Here is a 14,200-nt window from a genome sequence, read left to right as displayed (position 1 = left end):
TCTGCCACCTTGCTTATCTCCTTAGACTGTACCCGGTGCTCGGGGGGTGGGGGACACCCCTTGCACCCTCACCTCCTGCCAGCCCTGAGCGAGGGATGCTCAGAGAATCGGACTGGAATAAAAACAGGCTTCTCGAGACTCTCAGAAGCGAGCATTCCGGCGCCCTGTGACCCCGGACGTGTTCCAGGGATGAGTGACAGTGAAAGCGTATGTGACAGGCTGGGCACCTCCCGGTCTCTCGGAGGGGCCTGGGTGACGGCAGGGGACACACACAGGGATCTGCGGTGGGGGGTGGCCGTAGGCCCCATGACACCGCGCGTCCGGGAAGCTCTGGCCTCTGAGCCGCCCCCAAGCAGAATCTGGGGGGCAGTGGAGACCTTGAATGGAGTCTGATAAGGCCTGGGGAGGGCTGAGCCTGTCCCAGCGGGGCCCTGGCCTCACCCTGCAAAGCCTATTTAAAACCAGCCCAGGGCCTGAGTGCTGGCCCTCGCTGCAAACTGCCTTCTCTCCCTCCCTCCCTTCCCCGCTTTGCCGAAAAGGGAAACCATTTTCCATAATTACAAGCATTGTGCCGCGTGATTACTGTATTCCGTAATGACGGCTGTGACAGCAGGCGTACCCCCTCCCCGGGACAGGCCACTTGCCCCACTCTGCTTTTGACATCAACGTCTTCCTGACTGCGCAGGGGGTGGGCGGTGGGGCTCCCCGGAAGGAAAAGGAGTTGGGACCCCGGGTACCCCTTCTTCTAGGGCACTCGCTCCCTGTCCAGGCCACAGGGGAGCCCAGCCTGGCAACATTTACCAAAATAGCAGCCGAAACCAATCTTTGTAAAAACGAGCCGGTTTGGGTATTTACTGAAATATCTTTTAAAACTTGATAGGATGAAATATCTTTTTTAAAAGGGTTTGGATCTCTGACGGGCTCTTTTGCATATGTTGGACACAGCTGAAGGGTTTCATCAGAATGCGGCCTAATTGGAGCCAAGAAATGAAAAGAAGAAAAATGGCTTCCATCAGAATGAATCAACATCTATTAATGGCTGTTTAACATATTTCGGCTAATAATAATACGTTAAATAATGTGCATTTTAAACCTGGCTAACTAGACAATAGCTCTTCTCTGCCCTCAAAAGGTAAACAATGATGGTTAAAAATAGCCCCAGGACCTATTTACATTTTTTTCCTCCTGAGCGTTTTTTTGGTTTATAGTTCATCATTCCAGGGGTTAGAATTCTAAAATTTTCTCTGTGTATTTACACAACGGAGCTATTGCTATGTATCACGTTGGCTATCAGACCTTTCCAAGAAAAATGAGTTCGTATCTGGACTCCCACACAAGAGTGGTTTGGGTCAGCTGGAAGGGCTCTGGGAAATTCACGTGGCCCCAGCAAGGGCCCCTGCAGTGCCTTTTCTCCATCCAGCTTCCCCTGCCCTCCTGGGTACACATCTGGGGTACACATCTGCGGTACACAGCCTCTGGGTAGCCTCTGCACAGAGCGACCCTCCACGGCGCCCCTCCAGGTGCCCCAAAGCCCAGTTTTTCAGTCCAGACCAAAACAAGAGAAATCCCAAGGACAATCCCAGGTCACCTCTCTCCCTGACCCCCTGAGAGGAAGGAGGCCTGAGTCCCCCTCTGTACCCAGCACCTGGGGTGGGGGCAGGGGAGAACCTTCCGGCAGGAAGCACTTTGTGGTTTTGCTGCTACCAGAGCGTTTCCACCGATCGGTACACATGGGCACCAATCCCGGCAGGCCTGGCGGGGTGGGGGGGCTGACAGGGAGGACTGGTCATCTGTCCTCAAGGGGGCTTTCTAGTGGATGTGGTCTGTCCCCACAGAGGGGCCAGATCCAGTCTCCTCCCAGAGCCAGCCAAAGCCAGGGGCAGGGGGCATGGCTCACGGAGTGCTTACTTAGCAGGGGAGCCAGGGGTCCCCAACCTGGGTGAGTGGGCTCCCAGCACCAGCCTGGCTCCTCCTCGGGGTGCAGAAAGTGGGAGGTGGCCTTTCAAAAGGTGAAGCAGTCTGCCCCTGTCCCATCACGGCCCTGCAGCAATCAGGGAGCAGCTTAAGCGAACGTTTTGTTTAAGGCAGTTCTGCCTCAGAATTGATGGTATTTATCCAGAGATGTCAGGGGTGTGAGGTCTGCAAAGACACAGGAGGCGCCTTGCCTGAGGCGCTTTGCATGCTCCCGGTGCCCACATCGCCGCTGCCCAGGAGGATGCTGGCGTGTCCAGACCTCACCTTCTAAACAGGAACAGGGCTAGAGAGTGGTACCTCGGGCTCCCAGCCCTGAGGCAGCCTGCAGGATGTGGGGGAAGCCGCTGCAGGCACCCCTGGCTGAGTCCTCTTAGCCTCACCAGCTAGAATCCTCAAATAACAGGAGTTTCCTCCTATCTGGGGACAGTTCTCACCTTATTCAGATTCCCAAGTTCTGCACAGGCGAGGATTCAAGCCGGGCACTTGCCCTGTAACCTCCTGGTCGCCTTCGCATCCCTGGGCTTGCTACCTCCCTCCCTCCACAAGTTGAGAATGATGACTTGGGGTCCCGCTGTCTGGGGGAGGGGGCAGTGCAATCTCCGCTGACGCCCCACGCTGTGCGAGTCTCTCCGGACTGGGTCGTTGCCTCCTCTCCGCCCCCACCCCACTGCAGTCAGCACCCCCTTCCCTGGGGCCCTGGCTGGGGGCCCGCGGAGCACAGCGGCTCAGGGCTCCACTGTTCACCCCGACTGATAAGCGGGTCAGACAGCGGGTGGAGACGCGCCCCGCAGAGCGGGGGGCCGGGGCGGGTGGGACCCGCGGCGGATCGCCGCCGTGGCTACCGGTCTCCAGCTTCCCGCGCGCTCCCCCGGAGTCCGGTGGCCGCGGGGGCAGTCGCTCTGCACACTGGGCGGGGCGAGGGCGGTGTCCGCAGGTAGCCCCGCGGGAGGGTGCGGGGCCGGGAGCGGGCCGGGACCCCCTGCCCAGAAAGCCGAGGGGGAGGAGCGCCTCGGCAGTGCGCGAGAGCGGCCAAGTTTGGCTCCGGCGCGCGCGGCTTCGTGTCCTGCGTCTGGGGAGGCGGAGGGGGGCCGTCCCCTCCCGAGTTGGGCTCGGACCCTCGGACCCCGGCGCTCAGAGCCGCTTCAGACCTCTGGGGGGCACCTTCGGTCGCCCCTCCTCTCCTGGATCCCGTGGTCCGGGGCGCGCCGGAGCCGGGCAGTGAGCCGCGCCATGCTGGAGGGCGACATCGGCCTCGAGGCAGTGACCCCCAAGGAAGCCCCCGCAGCTGGTGAGTATCCAGGGGCAGCGCGGGGGCGCGAGGGACCCGGGTGTGGCGGCAGCGGCGTCGGGGTCTTTCGGGGACAGCGGCTTCCCAGGGACTGAGGGGCGCGCAGGGCGCAGGAGACAGAGACCCCTGTCTCCGGTGGCGGGGACGTCCCCCGCGAGCTTTTGGGTGGGTGGGTGGACTTTGTCGGCCTCGGGTCACTGAGGGCACTCACAGGCAAACTGACAGCGGACAGACAGACCGCGAGCTGGGCGGGGCTGGGGGCGGCCGCGGCCCCCGGGCCGGCATCGGCCGGCCGTGCGGTTTCCCATTCCCGGGACAGAATCGTCCAAGCCCTAGGCGGATGGAAGGTTTTCGGATGTTTTTACAGGCGCTATTAATACACATAATATTTCCGTACTGTTCCGGAGATTTATTTGCGATATAAAGTAACTACTATGACTTGAAGTCATAATGGAAACTGCAGTGAAACTTGGAGGGGGAGACAAGTGAGACTTGGACGGCAGTTGGGAGGGGGAGTCCCTGACTTCCTCGGCCCCTCCCCGCACATAAATCACGACCCTGGCTATTTTTGTACCAATAATTCTAAAATAAATGACCCAAGCCTTGTTTCCTGGATGATTTTGTCCCCTCCCAGTTCAGAGGTTATTAAGTAAACCTCAGAGAGGGACAATGACGAGGGTCTACAGCAGGCTCTTGGCTTCGATTACACAGCCGAGTTCCATCCGGGAGCGCCCTGGTTGGTATGTTGTGCCTGGTGGTCAAAAGCCACCTGCAACCAGGAGCCTCTGAGGAGGAAGCCCTCCTCCTTGTTCCTTGGTTCCCCCCCCCTACTCCTTCCCCCAACCTTCAGCTCTTCTGGGGGTGGGGGATGCCCATGGAGAAACTTATCCTGGTGTCTGCTTCTTAAGCAGCCCCAGCTGGACTTCTTTCTAGAAATGACACCATACCCATCAAAGTCTTTCCAGAAGGAAGAGAGTAGGCACTGCCCGCCAGAGCGGGGAGGCCAGACCCAGAAACGGGGAGGCTTGAGAAAGTCAGCACGGAGGGCCTGGCTGTGCTGGCACAAGGGGCCACCTCCAGCTCCCTGTGGACGTGATGCATGCGTGAGTCCCAGACTCAGCATCTGTGAGCATCTAAGCCAGCTCTTGCCTCCTGCTGGGCACTGAATTAAGCACTTCACTTATTTAACCCTCAGCCAGCCCTGTAAGCTGGGAGCAGAATCATCCCTATTGTGGAGACAGAGAAACTGAGGCTACATGGTTAGTTCACAGGGCTACCCAGACTGGAGCCCAGGATGATGCCTGGGTCCAGCTCCCGTGAGATTTCTGGTCCTCCCTTTCCCCACACCAGGCAGAATCACCCAGTGATGCCGCTGGAGCTGTAATTCCTGCACGCAGGAGTGTGCTAGCTGGGGGGCTTGCTCTTTGGTTTTGAGAGCCTTTAAATTGGGGGGCGGGCCACATCTATGATGTGAGGATCCGGGGGCTTTCAGGAGGGTCTGATTCAGACAGACTCCACCCCTAAAGCAGGCTTGCTGCTCCCTTGGCCTGCGTCTCCGCTCTGTGTGATGGGCAGGGGTCTTGCCCCTCTTCTCCTGCTCTGGGTTTCAGCAGTGACAGATCTAAGACCCTAGGACCAGTGCTCCAACCTCCATTCCTGGGTTTGCCACCGGGCACCCGGTTCTGCCATAGCCAGCAATGCAAGAACATGGGCGAACTCTGATAGCATCACCCTTCCTCTCTAGCTGTCTCAGTCAAGTTAAGGCCCAGAGGCCGCATTGGCATGTGCAGGTCATAGGAAGTAATAAAGCCGCAGAGGTGGAGGATGGAGAGAGGCCTTAGTCCCCTCCTTTGTCTCCATGCCAGGCACTGAGGCCCTGACCACACACGTCCTCACGGCGGGGTGCAGCCGTGGAGAACCCGGTTCTGAATCCCAGCTTTGCTGCGTGTGGCTCGGTAACCTTGCTCAACCTACCCAACCTCTCTGTGCCTTAGCTGTCAACCTGGAGGGTTTGAGTCTACAGCCTTTTTTCTATTCCTGCTCCGTTGTGTGCCTGAGTACTGCCCCTCCCCGCCTCATCACTACACGCATCAGTCCACAGCCCCAGGTGTGACGTCCTGCCCAGCGTCCTGAGACTTACCCCAGGACCGGCTCGGTCTTGCTTCCCTGCAACAATCATTACAGATGCTACCTCCTTCTCTGCCTTCTCTATAAGCTCCCTCATTGTTTATTAATACGCTATTTATTCATAAGCCCATGGTCTGCACCTCCCACAAGGGCAGGTGGAGTTAGGCTGAGGTGGACACAGGCACCCCTCCCCCAGGACATGTCTGCCCAACTCACTCCTACTCATCCCTCAAAACCCTGCCGGGATGTCCCCTCCTCTTGAAAACCAGCCCATGTGCCTCTCTCCACTAATGGCACCCTGAGCGTGGAGAGAGGGAGGGAGGGCTGGTGACTAGAGGTGGCTGTTGGTTGAGCAGTTCGCTGTGGGCCGGGCGTCATCACAGTGAGCCTCACCCTCCCTATAAGGTGGACCCTGTTGTCTCCCTGTTAGTGGATGAGAAAACCGAGGCATGGAGAAATTTTTGAAGGTCACAGAGCTGAGAAGCAGCAGATGCAAGCTCTGAACCCCAGGCAGCCTGGCCGTGCCTAGTCACCACACTCTGCTCCCCACTCAGAGGGGATTGGAGGGCTGGCCCTCTGAAACTTTCAGTTGCCTGTTCAGCAAACAGCTATGCAAGGCCTGCGGGGTGTCTGACACTGCACCCTCTGGGCTTGGGACACAGCAGGGGACAAAGCAGATGCAGTCCTGGCCTTCGTAAAGCTTTCTTGACCACGTAGAAGATTCGATATCTCATATGTTGGCTGGTGATGAGTCCATGAAGAAAAGTCAAACAGAATAGGGGCTGATTTTCAAAAGGGTGGCCATGTGCTCGCTTGGGCAGCACATATACTCGAAAGGGTGGCCAGAGAAGCCCTCATCGGGAGGCAGCGTGGGACTGCACACCTCAGCGAGGCAGAGGAAAGGCAATCTGGGCAGAGGGAACAGCCAGTGCAAAGCCTCGTCCCTGGAGTGCCCAAAACACGCCAGGTGGGCTCACGGAGTCCAGAGGGAGTGCGAGGGGCAGTCCAGATTGTCATGGGCCCCTGGCCACAGGGCTGGGTGAGACAGGAGCCTCTGGAAGGGTCTGGAGTGAATCTAGGTTTGGGCAGGATCCCTCTGGCCGCTTTGAAGGGGAAAGAGGGGAAGGCTGAGGTGGGGAGGGCAGAAGCTGGTCCGGAGGCTCTTGCAGTAATCCAGGCGTGAGACGCTGGTGACAAGCGGAGGGCAGTCTGCGGGTGTGTTTTGAGAGTATAGCTGACCAGAATTGGCCACGCATCCCATGGAGGGTCTGGGAGTAAGAGAAAATTTAAAGAGCTGCTGCAAGATTTTTGGACTGAGCAGGAGAAACAGGTGTGGGTTAGGATAGGTGAGGGGTTCACCTTTTTGTTTTTTTTAGTTGACGTTAAATAGACATAACGTTTTCATCATTTTTAAGCATAGAAATCAGTGGCATTCAAGTCCCTTCTGAATGTCGTTTCCATCACCACTATCTGTTTCTAAAACTCTTCTTATCATCCCCAGACAGAACCTGTGTGCTTATCGGGCAATAACTCTCCATTTTCCTCCCCCACTGCCAGGCACCCTACTTTCTGTCTCTACGAATTTGACTATTCCAGGTACTTCAGAAGAGCGAAATCACACAGTATCTGTTCTTTTGTGTCTGGCATATTTCATTTTACATGCTTTCAAGGTTCAAGGTATCAGAATTTCATTCCCTTCTATGACTGAATAACATGCCATTGAATGTGAGACCACATATTTCTTATCCATTCATTCAATGGACACTTGAGTTATTTCCCCCTTTCGGCTATCGTGATTAAAGCTGCAATGAAAATTCGCATTCAAGTGTCTGAGTCTGTGTGTGTATGCTAAGTTGCTTCAGTTGTGTCTGACTCTTTGCGACCCCATGGACTGTAGCCTGGCAGGCTCCTCTGTCCATGGGATCCTCCAGGCAAAAATACTGGAGTGGGTTGCCATGCCCTCCTCCAAGGAATCTTCCAGGCCCAGGGATCAAACCCATGTTTATTAAGTCTGCTGCATTGGCAGGTGGGTTCTTCACCACTAGCACCACCTGGGAAGCCTTATTTGAATCCAGTTTTCAGTTATTTTGAATATGTACTCTGAAGCAGAATAGCTGGATCATATCCTTAACTTTTTGAAAAAACCACAGCCGTGGCACCGTTTTACATTCCTTCCAGCAGTGTAAGAGGGTTCCTCTCTTTCCATCCTCAATGCATGCTTAGTCACTCAGTCGTGTCCGACTCTTTGTGACCCCGTGGACGGTAGCCCACCAGGCTCCTCTGTCCATGGGATTCTCCAGGCAAGAATACTGGAGTGGGTTGCCATTCCCTCCTCCAGGGGATCTTCCTGACCCAGGGGCTGAACCCAGGTCTCCTGCTTTGCAGGCAGATTCTTTACCATCTGAGCCACCAGGGAAGACCATATAGCCTTTGTTTATCTGTTCGATTTCTTTGCCCAGTTTTTAGGGGTTGTTTGTCTTCTTGTTGTTGAATTGTAGGAGCTCTTTATATATTCTGGGTATTATATCTTGCCAATGATAAGACATGCAGATATTTTCACTCCTCCTATACCTGGCCTTTTCCCTCTCTGGATCATGTCCTCTGACACACTTGGACATGCAGTGAGTGTCTCTTCTGTGCTGTCTTGTGACCGATGGAGGAACCTGACTGGTATCTGCAGTTTGATGCATAATTCAACTTAGAGGCAGATGACGCTCCATTTGGGGGCTATTTACAGTGCTGGGAGCTGGAGATAGAGGGTAGCAACGGGCCTGCTGTCATGGAGTTTACGGCCTGTGTTGATTTGCGTTGTGATGTCCATTGTGGAAGGGTCCTGATTCCGGCTAAGTAAGCCCTGTACCCATCCACCCAACTGTCCCACCACCTGCCTCACCTGAGCTGTCCCTTCCCTCAGACACATGACGGGTCAGGTCTTAACTGCCTGGGTCCTGTCTGCCTCACTAGATGGGTCCATTCTATAGCCCCAGCACAGGGCTTGGCAGAGGGAATGGAGGATAACTGACAGTTCCTGTCCACTCATCCTGTTTTAGGCACTGTTTTGAGCCCTTTATATGCATCACTTCCTTTAATATTCACTTGATGAGTTGGTAACGCATTAGTAATATCACGAACCTCGTTTGACAGATGAGGAAACCAAGGCACAGAGACACCAAGTAACATGCCCAAGCTCACACAGCCACGGCTGCCCTGGAGATCAGTCAGGGTGGCTGGAGGTGGGGGGATCCTGACGCTCGGGTCAGCACTGGGGCCGCTGGACAAGGATCCAATCTGGGTCCCCAGCTCCAGACGTGGTGTCCTCCCCAACTCAGCGGCCGCCTCCCCAGCCCTCTGTCCGGGAGGCGGTCCTCGGAGTGGGGGGATGGGGGCCTTGCTGCTGCTGGAGCCCCCGCAGGGAGCCAGGTGTCTCTCATCAGCTCCTCCTCTCCCGAGCCTGGCTTTGCCTGGCTTTGCCTGGCGTGGGCGCCCCCAGCAGCCGGCAGGGCCCTCTGCCTCCAGTGCCGGGCACACGTGTCAGGGTTTTCACGCTGCGTAATGAAGTATCAAAAGCTTTCCGACCTTCAGAAATCCATTTGACCATGGTCACGTGGCCCCTGGGTAGACAAATTACTAGTTTCATGCATTCAGCCTTCGGAAGGCCTGCGTGTACAGTAGATGTCTTGCCTGGTAATCCAGGCTGCTCATTTGCAGCCCAGGGGTCCCCTCGCCTGCCTCGGGGTCTTGCACCTCGATGCAGCCTGGCTGGGCTTGGGGTTGCCACACGCACAGCGGAACCCCCCAGGTGCCACGTCCACTGGGCAGCTGAAAGCTCCTCCCTCCGGCTACCCCCCCTGTTTGCCTCTGGGCGTGGAGGGCAAATGTTCCCCTTGACACCCAAGATTTAATCCTTTGCTTTTCACACTCGGCGGGAATGATTGCTGCCCACGTACGGCCTCGGGCGTATAATGACTTTTTAATGCATTTACATGGCACTTCGTTGGGGAAGTCTGAACGCACTGTTTGGGATGGAAATGGAGCTACTGATGTGAGCTATTAGAATAAGGCATAATTGGGCATTTTTTTATTGCATTGTTTCCTGGTCAGAGAACGGCTGGGGACTGGGGGTTCCAGGGAAGGAGAGGGTGAAAGCCCCGGTCTGTCCGCGGATTCCCACTGCTAACTCTGCTGCTGAGAACCTCGGGCTCCGGGCTGGGATGGGGCCCGCAGAGCATGCCTTCCTGTCCGCAGCCCTGTCCTCAGTCCGGGGGCTCGGATCGCGCCCACCCGCAGGGACGCATGCTGTCACGCGGCTCTGCATGGTGCTGTCACGCTTCCGCTCGGCCCCCCCACCTTCCCGTGCGCCCCTCACAACCTCCCCGGCTCCCCGTGTCTGGGCCACCCCCTTCTCAATTCCACCGTTGCCTCCAGGCTGGCCCCCTCCTCCCCACTGTGCTGGACCCCACCAGCCCTCACCTGGCCCACAGGTGGCACTCACCTGCCCCCAAGCTTGCGTCTCAGCCCCAGCCCCTGCCCTCCCTGTTCAGCCTCACTGACCTTCTTCTGGTCCTTCATCCCCTCTTTCCTGTTCTCTGGGCTCTTGGCCATTTCTCCCTCCAAGCTCCATCACCCTCTTCTGGAGGCCTTCCTTGGCCCCAATGGCCAGCGGCATCTCAGCACCTCTCACCTAGCCACTTACCCAGTCGCTCTGTACCCGCTGCTAGGGGTGTTCTATCAGCATGGCTCCCCCTGCATTCTGCAGAGTTCCAGAAGGCCAAGCCTGAGCTGGTTTTTGCCAGTTTGGATTTACACACCCCCTGTTTGTCCTTAAACCCCTAAGACCAGAACTTGGAGGAGCCTGGGAGGGAGCAGGTGCCCGGGCCAACTCAGGACCCCTTTGCATGGTGTTCAGGGTCTCAGATGACCTCCTGGGAGTCAGGTGTATTTCGTTTGTGTGCTATGTCAAAAAGGAGTGATTTTAAGCAAAGAATACTCCACTGTGGGTATAGCATAGGGGGAGAGTTCCCTCTAACAATTTTATTAATTAATTTAATTTTGGCCATGCTGGGTCTTTCATGCTGCATGAGCTTTTCTCTAGTTGTGAGGCCCGGGTTTCTCTTTGCAGTGGCTCCTCTTGTTGCAGAGCTTGGGCTCTCGGGCATGTGAGCTTCAGTCGTTGCGGCTCCCAGGCTCTGGAGCACAGGCTAAATAGTCATGGTGCATGGGCTTAATTGCTGCAAGGCATGTGGGATCTTCCTGGACCAGGGAGCGAACCTGCATCTCCTGCATTGGCAGGTGGATTCTTCACCACTGAGCCACCACGGAAGCCCTGGGAAGGTTTCCCCTTAATTGATAGGTAGCTAGTTGATGGATAGATAGATGCGTATAGTTAGGCATATGATACAGAGATAGCTCCACATAATGTGTTTTGTGTAACATACCCAATCTCTTTATATTATTGTTGTTCAGTCACTTCCCTGGTGGTTCAGATGGTAAAGAGTCTCCCTGCAATGTGGGAGACCCAGATTCAATCCCTGGGTTGGGAAGATCCCCTGGAGAAGGAAATGGCAACCCACTCCAGTATTCTTGCCTGGAAAATCCCATGGATGGAGGAGCCTGGTAGGCTACAGTCCATAGGGTTGCAACTGAGCGACTTCACTTTCTTTCTCTTCAGTCATTAAGTTGTGTCTGGCTCTTTGTGACACCACAGACTGCAGCACCCCAGGCTTCCTTGTCCTTCACCATCTCTCGGAGTTTACTCAAACTCATGTCCGTTGAGTTGGTGATGCTGTAGATTTTATTTATTTTTTAAAATATTTCTTTATTTGGGTGCACCAGGTCTTGGTTTTGGCACATGAGATCTTCACTCTTCATTGCAGGACGTAGGATCTTTAGTTGCCACATGTGGGTCTAGTTCCCTGACTGGGGAATCAAACCCAGGCCTCCTGCATTGGGAGCACAGAATCTTAGCCACTGGATCACCAGTGAAATCCCCTGGGCTATAGATTTTAGATCATAGCCGTCAACTTATGAAACCATCTTGAACTGAACTTACTACATCTTATCATATGTGGACTCTTTCTTAATTCATATTTTAACGTCAGCATGCCTTACACCACTGACAGTTGGTTGTGGTTATAAATTAAACAATATGTGACTAAGAATACAAACAATTTAAACCTCTCGCTCGGCCAAAGTGCCAAGAGTTGTTAGAAGTGTCCAGCTGAGCCATAAATTGAATCTTGACCTCAGCTGACCCCCTCATTCACACACAGAGGCTCTCCAACTTCCATTTCGAAGGGGAAATCTTTAAGTAATTATGTCTTTGATTTTAATAAATAGTCATTGGAACAGGTGTTCTTCTGCCCTTACAGAGGTTAACGAATGCCCTGGATCCCCTCCAGAGACCCTGGAATGAGAAAGTCAGGAAATAGGGACTCAGAGAAGCTGCGTGATATTCCTGAAGTCACACAGCAGTTTGGTGACAGAGATGGGACCAGAGCTGTTGTTAGCTTACTCCAAGTCCAGAGCTTTCTCCCCTCTTCCCAAACCTAAGGAGGAGGTTAGCGTCAACATGTAATTAGCCTTGAACGTCCCTTCGGGAGGCTGCACTGGGGACCAGCCTTTAAGGAAGGCCTGGCATCACCTGTGTCTCCGGCTGCTTTAGAAGGGACACCGTGTCTTTGGCTGGTGCCAGGTGAAGTTCCACCTCTACGGAGCAGCGACTCTGGAGAATGCGCTTGGCTCCTCTAGGGCTGGGGTCCTGGGGGGTGGGTGATGCACAAGGGCATGAGACCTGAACAAAGAACAGCGGGTTCCCCTCCCTGGACTCAGGCTCCGTGGGAGGCGGGTGGTGGGTGCAAGGGCCTGCAGTGTTTGAACGTTTGCTCTTATCACTGTTCTGTCGGCTGTGGAGAAGGCGAAGAGCCATCGCAGTTGAATCTTGATGAGTTTGCCGAACCCACCAGGAGAGTGGGGATGGCCCCCAGAGCCTCACCTGGACTGCTTCACATTCTACCCTTAATCCTGCCTTTTGGAAAAAACACTCTCCTCTGTCCTTCCATCCCTCAAATAAAAGATTATAACTGTTCCCTGGCAGCTCAGCGGTAGAGAATCTGCCTGCAATGCAGGAGCTGCAAGAGACACAGGTTGGATCCCTGAGTCTGGAAGATCCCCTGGAGGAGGAAATGGCAGCCCACTCCAGTATTCTTGCCTGGAGAATCCCATGGACAGAGGGCCCTGATGGGCTACAGCCCATGGGGTCACACAGAGTCAGACACGACTTAGCAACTAAATGTCAACAACAACTACATAGAGTAAGATGCCCAGATCTCAAGTGCCATTGGTCTTAACAGAGCTTCCTACACCTGTGTAACCCATACCCTTTAAGATATGAAATATTCAGGGGCTTCCCTGGGTGGTCCAGTGGTTAAGAGTTTGCCTTCCAATGCAGGTGACGCGGGTTCAATTTCTGGGGGGGAACTGCGCTTCCACTTGCCGCAGGACAACTAAGCCTGCCTGCCACCAGGACTAAGACTCAATGTAGTGAAATTAAAAAAAAAAAAAAAAAAACATGAAATATTCCTATGGCTCCCAGACAGTGACCTCACACTTGTCCCCCATCAACCTCCCATCCCACCCCCACCTTGGATGAATTCTGTCTGTTCTAAACTTCTTATAAATGAAAGCACAGGGTGAGAACTCCCCCACATCCAGCTTCTGGCGCTCAGCATGATGTTTTGTGCAGGGCAGTAGCGGTTCCGCTGCTGGGTCCAGCCTATCGTGTGGATGGACCAAAAGCTACGTGTCCATCCTCCTAGAAAGATTGGTTGTTTCCAGTTTGAAGCCTCTACGAATGGAGCTTCAAGGAACAGTGCTTTTTATGATGGTCATGTTTTCATTTCTCCAATAAATGCCTCCAACTGAAATACAGGGGTCATAAGATAAAAGTGTGTTTAACTATTTAAGAAACTACCAGTGTTGTTTAGTTGCTCAGTTGTGTCCAACTCTTTGCAACCCCATGGACTATATAGCCCGCCAGGCTCCTCTGTCCATAGGATTCTCCAGGCAAGAATACTGGAGTGAGTTGCCATGCCCTTCTCCAGGGGATCTATCTTCCCGACCCAGGGATGGAACCCAGGTCTTCTGCATTGCAGACAAGTTCTTTACTGTCTGAGCCACCAGTAAATCCTAAGATGGGGAGCAAGAAAATGCCAGCTGGTTGGCTAGAATACTTCCTGTTTTCTACCCCCTCAAACAGGGTCTGAGAACTGTAACTGGATCTGATTTATTGGACTGACTTACTATCTGCCCAAACTCCGGGAGATGGTGAAGGGCAGGGAAGCCTGGCATGCTGCAGTCCATGGGGTCACAAAGAGTTAGACATGACTGAGCAACTGAGCAGCGCCTATCTGTCCCTCCTCCTCCACGGATGTAAACGCCGGGTGGTCCAGGAGAGCCTCTCTTGTGTGTCCTGAATCCTCAGCACACCGCAGTGCCAGCACACAGTAGGTGCTCAGTAAACCTTTGCCAAATGCGTGCGTTCCCAGTTCTTCTCTGCTGCCGGTTGTCCAGGACCCGTGTGGCTCCCTGAGGATCAAGTGGACCCGAGTCCCCATCCTTTTGAGAAAGAATCTGAGCAAAGGCACTCCCACGTCCACTTGGAGACACCAGGCGGGGGCGGTGTCTGATAACAGTGCAAAGGGTTTCCTCAAGGACAGAGGGCAGGGGAGCCCCAGGTGTCCTGCATATAGCGTAGCCCCCATTGTTGGGCTCTGAAAAGGCCCGGGGGCCGGGTGTAACCAGACGCGTACCTCT

General features: G+C 54.7%; 1 protein-coding gene across 1 annotated transcript in view; it reads left to right on the top strand.

Annotated features, from left to right (window-relative positions):
* Positions 1-3,246: 3,246 nt before the first annotated feature.
* Positions 3,247-14,200, top strand: part of ANO1 (anoctamin 1) — a 168,849-nt gene continuing 157,895 nt past the window's right edge. The window contains exon 1 of the mRNA XM_061161710.1: positions 3,247-3,262. The gene's annotated coding sequence lies outside the window, so the exon portion shown is untranslated. The remainder of the gene's footprint in view (positions 3,263-14,200) is intronic.

This window comes from Dama dama, chromosome 2, assembly GCF_033118175.1.
Source record: "Dama dama isolate Ldn47 chromosome 2, ASM3311817v1, whole genome shotgun sequence".
NCBI classification, from domain to species: domain Eukaryota; kingdom Metazoa; phylum Chordata; class Mammalia; order Artiodactyla; family Cervidae; genus Dama; species Dama dama.
The sequence above is the reverse complement of the archived record's forward strand: the minus strand, read 5'-3'. Positions and strand labels throughout refer to the sequence as shown.